We start from the raw sequence: 7,725 nt of genomic DNA on the forward strand, positions 1-7,725 counted from the left end.
TTAAAGGTTAAGAAACCTTAAACATGAAAAAAAGAAGACGGAAAAAATTCACCCTTGAATGTTTGCCTTCCAACTTGAGAGTGCAACTCCCAAGACACAGCCCCTTTCCCAAGGGGATGGGATGTGTTGGGGTGCCAGGCTGGGAAGCAGATGCAGATGCAGCTTGGCAAGTCACCCAGGTGCCTTGGAACCTCAACCCAGAGGTGTCCCAGGGTAGCAGTGCATTAGCTGGTGCAGGAGGAACAGAGCTGAGTGAAACTCTGGAGTACTCCCTGTGCACCCTGGATGGGGTCGTCAGCCAGCGTTGAGCCCTGTCCTAGTTGAGCTAGGACTCCCTGAGGTCCCTCCAACACATATCAGCCACAGCCATTCCCTCCATCACGCATCAACTACAGCCACACCTTTGTGTCCCTGTAAGCATCATCACTGTGGTGCTCCTTTGGCCTCGAGCCCACTGTGATGGACACAGGCCTATACCTGGCTGGGAGCCTGGAGCACGGTGGTTTGGGGAAGGGACTTGAGGGCAGGCTGGGACCAACCTGCCAGGGCCCTGCAGGAAGGAGAGCTTCAGCCAGCACTCAGGGCAGCAGAAAGAGAGCGCTGTGTCTTCCAGCAGTATTTGCTGGGGAATGGTTGTTTGGATGGGGAGTGGGCTGGGGGGTGGGCTGTAGCTGGATTTTTGGTCCAGCTGTAGTTGGAGGAGATTCCTCGTAGCCACGTTGAATGCGTTGTGCAGGGTTGTGGCTTGTCAGTGGATCTGGTAGTGCTGGGTTAATAGTGGAACTAGATGATCTTAGAGGTCTTTTCCAACCTTAAGGATTCTGTGATTCTGTGTCCTGATCATCTGCATGGCAAGAGTTCCCATCACTGGCCACCAGGTCTTCCCATATTCCAGGGTGGCACAGGGTTTGTCAGAGTAGAAAGGAAAGGGTGGTAAATTTTCAAAACCTGGTATCACCAGGTTGGCCTGGGACTGGTCATTTGGGTTTGACTGACACACATTCTCCCCGGAGAGTGTCTCAGGAGTCCCTGAGCCAGAGCTGTTCCCTGGCATGGACACCCTTAGTGGCAGGTCATGTCCCCAGGGCAGGTTCCAGCACTTCTATTCAGGACATTTTCAAAAAATAGCTGCCCTGAGCAGTTCTCTCTGCCTTGGACTGGTGTTGACAGCAACTGCCACGTACAACATGACGTGGCAGCATTGCTCTGTTTCAACACATGTGGTGACAGATGTATGCCAAGCGGGCAGAAATCTCAGAGCTCCATGTTGTTGTTTTTTAATGTTGGCAGATGTCCAGGGATCATTCCTGGTCTCTGCACTGAGCAGTGTTCCTCCAGGTCCCCTGGGAGAGGAGAGCTCGCCCTGGGGGCTTTTAATGGGCTCCATTCTGATATCCCAGCTTTTGCCAAGCCCCTGAGCTGTGCTGTGGATGCTTTGGGCTGGAGGTGGGTCAGGAAGATCAAACTGCTCCACCAGGGACTTTCCTTCTGCTGGAGGGTGAGATCTTCCCACGAGTGCTAGACCACAATCACCTGATACATGTGAATGTTTACAGGGCCAGTGACAACCAAGCTGCTGAAGGCTGCAGTGAAACAATCCTCCTTCCTCCCTCCTGCAATGCCACATAAAGGACACCAGCCTGGTCAACACGGTCCATCGGGTGGCAAGTGTTGTAAGCACCATGAATGGGTTGAGACCAATCAAACCTTTAGCTCACAGCAGTCTTCGCCACCACCTTGGGCATCACCTCTCTTGGTTGTCCAGGCTACAGACCATAGTAAATTGGACATAATCAACTCCAGGCTGTAAGGGAGGAGGGAGGAAACCCCCACCCTGGACTTCTTCCCGTGTAATGGCGATAGGGTAGGTTTTTGGGAAGCATTGAGGACATCTGGCACTACTGGAAATGTGCCAGAAATTGGGCAGACTGTTAGCTGGAACTGGTAAAGTAATTCTGGGGCTCTCAGGGACAATGAGGGGGTTTGGAGTGAGTTCCATAAAGTACACCTAGGTGCTGCAGTGCACAGAACAATGTGCAAATGTTGAAGGACCAACTCAAGGCAGTTGAAGGGAAATGTAAGGTACAGCTGTACAGAAAACAGGTTGATACCAGGCCTAGTGCATGGCAGGAAATAAGTTTGGGCCACAAATCATAGAATGATAGATTCCTTTAGGTTGGAAACCCCCCCTAAGATCATTGACCATTAACCCAGCACTGCCAAGGCTGCCACTAACCCTTGTCCCCAAGTGCTAAATCCACATGTTTTATGAACTCTTCCAGGGATGGTGCCTCCAGCACTGCTCTGGAAAGGGGTGAGGCAGCGAGGGATGGGACACAACACTGTGGTGACAAGAGGGAGAAAGTCACAAGGAGCTTGAAAAATAGAGATATTTGTCATGATAAGGACAAAAAAAAGATGCCAGGAAGCTCAGAATAGCAAAACCACCCTACTTGATACAAAGAAAATATATTTCTGAGGCACAAGTAATCCCTTCCTTGGAGCTTCAGGGCTGGGAGTTTTTTTCCCATCAGCTCTTTTGAACATCTGAACTCAGTGCAGGGCAAGTGCTGGAGTGGTGCTGATCTCCCAGTGGGGTTCTACTGGGACACTCTTAGCTCAGCTTCTCACAAGAGACCTTTGTCAGATGCTTCTTCCTGGTCCACCTGGGGAAAGGCAGCATCGGGCAGCCAACGGTGGTTTGTTGGGGCTGGTGGCCCAAGGCTGTGGAGGAGGAAAAGGGATTGAACATGGCAGGTACAAGACCTACACAGATTTTAACAGGAGGTGGTTGGGGCCACCTTTCTCGCCATCCCATGTCTCTTCCCATCCCACTCTTGATCCCATCCTGATGGGATGGGAAGAGAAACATGTGGGCTGGTAACTTCATTAATACTGGGACTATAGAACTACTCACAGAAATTAAGCCTCAGTAGCTCTATGATGACAATGGGGGACACTGTGTGTGTCTGTGTGTCCACATCCCATTCATTTGACCCTTACAGTGACATTTTTGCCCCAGAAGAATTTGGCCAACTGAAGACACACTGCAGAGATGTGTGTGCTGTGTCACACAATCATTTAGGTTGGAAAAAACCTCTAAGACCATGGAGTGCAACCATTAACCTAACAGTGCCAAGGCCACCACTAAACCACATCCCTGAGCACCACATCTACATGTCTTTTAAATATCTCCAGGGATGATGACTCAATCACTTCCCCAGGCAATCTGTTCCAATGCTTGACAACCCTTTCTGTAAAGAATTTTTTCCTAATATCCAATCTAAACCTCCCCTGGTGTAACTTGAAGCCATTTCCTCTTGCCCTATCACTTGTCACTTGGAAAAAGAGATCAACACCCACCTCACCACAACTTCACTTCAGGCAGGTGTGGGGAACTATAAGGTCTCTCTCAGCCTCCTTTTCTCCAGGCTAAAAAACCCCAGCTCCTCCAGCCACTCCTCCTAAGACTCCTGCTCTAGACCCTTCATGAGCTTCATTGCTCATCTTTGGAAACACTCCAGCACCTCCATGTCATCACTGCCAGCACTGGCAGCCATGTGGCCTTTGCTGTCCCCTCACCTTCACCAGGATTTGGGGCCAGCCAGCTACTCTCAGCCTCTGAGTATCCCCAGCTCACAGTAGATGGCAGGAGCTGGCCTGGGAGCTGCTGTGGGAGTTCTGCCAACCACTTGCCATGGCATACTTTGGGAACTGCTCCTCTGGACACACTGACGAGAGCAGGGTAATGCATTTCTCCTGGAAAATAAACATATCTCTAATGAAAACCTGGTGCACCATCGGGGTTTTTTTCGGTTCTTTAAGTGAAAATTAGGCCTTTTGTCTTGTCAGACCTAAGCCTTTCCTCATATTCACCATGCCAGCCCATCAGCATTATTCCTCAAGCATAAAGTGAGCCTGGAAAACTTAATCAAGCACACAGAAAGCAACATAGGAAAAAAAAAAAAACACCCAAAGAGGCAAAGGACATTTGCCTGAGAGTTCCTCTCCTCGCCTCGCCTCGCCTCGCCGACCCGACCCTCCTCTCCCCTCCTCTCCCCTCCTCTCCCCTCCTCTCCCCTCCCCTCTCCTCCCCTCCCCTCCACCCGACCCTCCCCGACCCTCTCCTCTCCTTTCTCTTAATTTCTTTTCAGTTCTCTCAGTTTCGTGTTCCCAAGTGCGGGCTTCCTGCACTCCTGGATTGGGCAAGAGACTTTTCCATGGTTTAAGGTGTGAATATGAAACTCCTGTGCCTACAGCTGGAGGAATAGAAATGACTTTGTGACACAGACAGTTCTGCTCTGTATCTTTACCCCTGTTTTTGACTTAATGCTGCCTGACACAAGCTAAAAGATAAAAATCTGTCAACTTACAAATGGTGTCGCTAAGAGAGTATATGCTTTGCTGCTACCCAGAGTTTACTTGCTTATGGAGCCTTCCAGTGAAAACAGAGTTTCAAATGTGAAATAGAAATGCCCTTTTACTTTTGTCACAAAATTTTCCAGGTCTTCTTTAGCTGGCAAAAGGATGCCAGATAAGGGAAAGAAGCAAAAATAAGCAGCTTGCAACCATTTTAGCCTTCAGAAAGTGCCTTTAACATCACATCTTTCTTCTTACGTGGAATTATTTTGATAAGGCTTTTCTATATGGGCTATGTACCCTTTCCAACTTTAAATCCTTCAATTAAGGGCTAGACTGGGAGCTGTGCTGTGCTGTGTGCCCACAGGGAGCAGTAAGAGGGAAGGTATATGAACTCATAGTTCTGCTCAGCCTCCTGGTCCCCATATCTGGCTATAAATAGGAGGGGAGGAGAGGGGATGGGGATGGGGATGGGGATGGGGATGGGGATGGGGATGGGGATAGGGATGGGGATGGGGATGGGGATGGGGATGGGGATGGGAATGGGAGAGGATGGAGATGGGAGATGATGGGGATGGGAGAGGAGGGGATGGGGATGAGAGAAGAGGAGATGGGGATGGGGATTGGGATGGGGATGGGGATTGGAATGGGGATGGAGAAGGAGCCTTTGGTTCTCACGGTGAACTCTGCAGACAGAACTTACCCTTAATTTCCTGCCTACGGGCTTGTCTTCATTCCCCTTTTCCCCCTTGGAAAGTTCAAAAGGAGACCAAGTGAAATGCTTCCCACTGGCTGGCACAGTTAGCCCACTGCGGTCTTCCAAGCCCCCTGTAGACCTTGGTGCCTTCCCCCTCGCTGCCTCTGGGATGTGCCAAACACCATTTTACAGGAATCTTGCCTCCAGAAGGGGAAATCTTCTCCAGCCCATCCTAGAGAGCCTCTCCTCCTCTCCTCTCCCACGGGGGACCTGTCGAAGCGAGGTGAGCGTGCCCAGAGCAAAGGCATCTTCATCTGGCACGGGATGATTAAGAAGCATGTTTATAAAGTCCAGGCGACAGCTGAAGGAGTTAAGTTACTTGAGTGCTTTGGGATCCTTCAGGATGAAAAATGCTGTATACATGTCGGATTTTATTATTACAATTACAGTCAGATGTTAATCCCCTCACCGGGATTTACTCAGGCAGCAGCGCCAACAGCAGTACATCTTGCTGAGTAATTGCCCCCTTCCTGACTGTTGGGTGTCTCTGCCCTGAGCTGCTTCTTGTTTCTGTGTTTGCTTTAATTCTGACACTTCTGAGAGCACTGAGTTTTCCCACCCAGCAGCGAGCAAAGGCAGAGCACATCCTGCACATCCAGATTGCCTTTGCTTCAAGGCACATGTCGTATGTGCTTTGGGGTCAGAAAACAGATAATGAGAAATTCTCACTGGTAAAATTCAGCCTCGGGGGGTAACAATACCCACCTCTACTGCAAATTGTTGAGAGCTAATGCTGGAAGAGCTGGGAAACGGTAGTTTCATGGCTCTTATTGCACAATGTGTGTGAGCCAAATGAGTGAAGAAAAGCTCCAAGTTCAGTAAACCAAGCTGGGATCACAATAGCAGAAATATACAGCAACAGAAGAAAGGCTGGATACACTTAAACCCCTGCACAGTGTAAATTACCTGGATGCACTGGGATTGGCTCCTGAGCCACACATAATTTTGTCTACCCAAAGTCCAGGGGATGCTCTGACTCTATGCAGACTCAGGGCTGGAGGTCCAGCCTCTCCATTTTGGAGAGTTTTGTTTTCTTTTCCTGTCTGAATGCAACATTTGGCATTTCTGAGGTGATGAAGAGACAAAAACCTGGGGGAGATGCTCTGTTCATTAGTCTGATGAGTGAAGCCAGTTCTGCACATCCCAGCATGTGCCAGCAGGACACTCTGGGTTGGCCTGTAACTGTAGCCCCTCGCTTTGCTTGGTGGGTAAGAAGCACATCACAGTGAGAAACTGGTCCTGTGATCCACCTCGGTCCCTGCCTTGGCCCCAGTGGGTAACTGGTTATCTCATGGTTTTGGGAGGGAGTGACTGGCATGGGCAGGAATGTTCTTACACACTGTCAGTCTGGAGGAACCAGCTGTGTGTCCAATTTCTGGACATGGTTCAAGTGTGAGCTCAGTGCTGAGCAATGTGGAGGTAAAGGAGGTGAGGAGGGTTTGGGGTTTCACTGTGTTGACACACACCAGACTGCCAGTCTCTGTGCCTCAAAAGTTGTGAGTCCAGCTCTCCTCCAAAAGATGTAGCCCCACACGGCTAAGAAAGAGGTGAAGGAAAAGCCACTGGTTTAACATGGGTGGTTATTACACCCTGCACTGAGGGATGCAGGGACACTTCCTCTCCAGGGAGAGTGATGCTCCTGGAAGGCTGCAGATGCCCTTGCAGAGAGTGCCAAGATGTTGACGCTGGAGTGTCGCACTCTGGTGTGCTGCCCTGGGGGTCCTGCCCCAGGGGTCCTGCCCCAGGGGCTCTAAAGACATGGTACCCTACTCAACTAAAGCTCTGTTTAAAGCTGGAAGGGGGTTTGACCACGGGAGGGCTCCTCTGGAGAAGCAGACGTGGTGGGGCAGCTGTGGAAGGCAGAGGCAGAAGCAGAGAGAGGGGTTCGGCTACTCTGTGCGGTGCCCAGGCCCCGGGCTGGTGCAGGCAGGAGACGCCGAGGACCCGCAGTGCCCCGTTGTTCCGGGGTCACTGCCCCGGGCCCTGCCCGCTGCCGGGGTGACGGCGCCCGGTGAGCCCAGGGCCGGGGCCGCAGGTGGGACGCCGCTCCGGGGATGGGGGTGGGCAGCGTCGAGGGGGTGGTGGCAGGACCCGGCTGTCACTCAGCGTGCGGCGAAAGTGACAGCGGGGGCGGGGCGGCCGCGCCGGGCGCGTATTTAACTTGGGCGACAGCGGCGGCGCGGCAGAACGCGGCGGGCGGGCGGCAGCGGCGGCAGGGGGATCGCGACACCGAGCCCAACCGAGCGGCACCGAGCCCAGCCGAGCCCCGCCGGGCCGGCCTTCACCGCGCCGAGCCGAGCCGAGCCGAGCGGGCAGCGCAGGGCACGGAGCGGAGCCGCGGCTGGATGCTCTGAGAGCGGTGGGGACGAGCGGGCCCCCGGAGCACCGGCAGCAGCAGCGGCAGCAGCGGCGGCAGCAGCAATGGGTCTCCGGGGCTGCTGAGCGGCGGCCGTGCCCGCCCCTGCCCGCCCCCACCGAGGAGCCGCCAGGGAACCGCGCCGGGAGTCGGGACGCGCCGCCGCGCCGGTGCCGGGGACACCCTCCGCCCCCCCCGCCCCGCCACGCCGAGGATGCCCCGGGGGCCCGCGGGCCGCCCCCGCCGCTCGCCA

This window comes from Corapipo altera, unplaced genomic scaffold, assembly GCF_003945725.1.
Source record: "Corapipo altera isolate COAL_440 unplaced genomic scaffold, ASM394572v1 146, whole genome shotgun sequence".
Lineage (NCBI taxonomy): Eukaryota > Metazoa > Chordata > Aves > Passeriformes > Pipridae > Corapipo > Corapipo altera.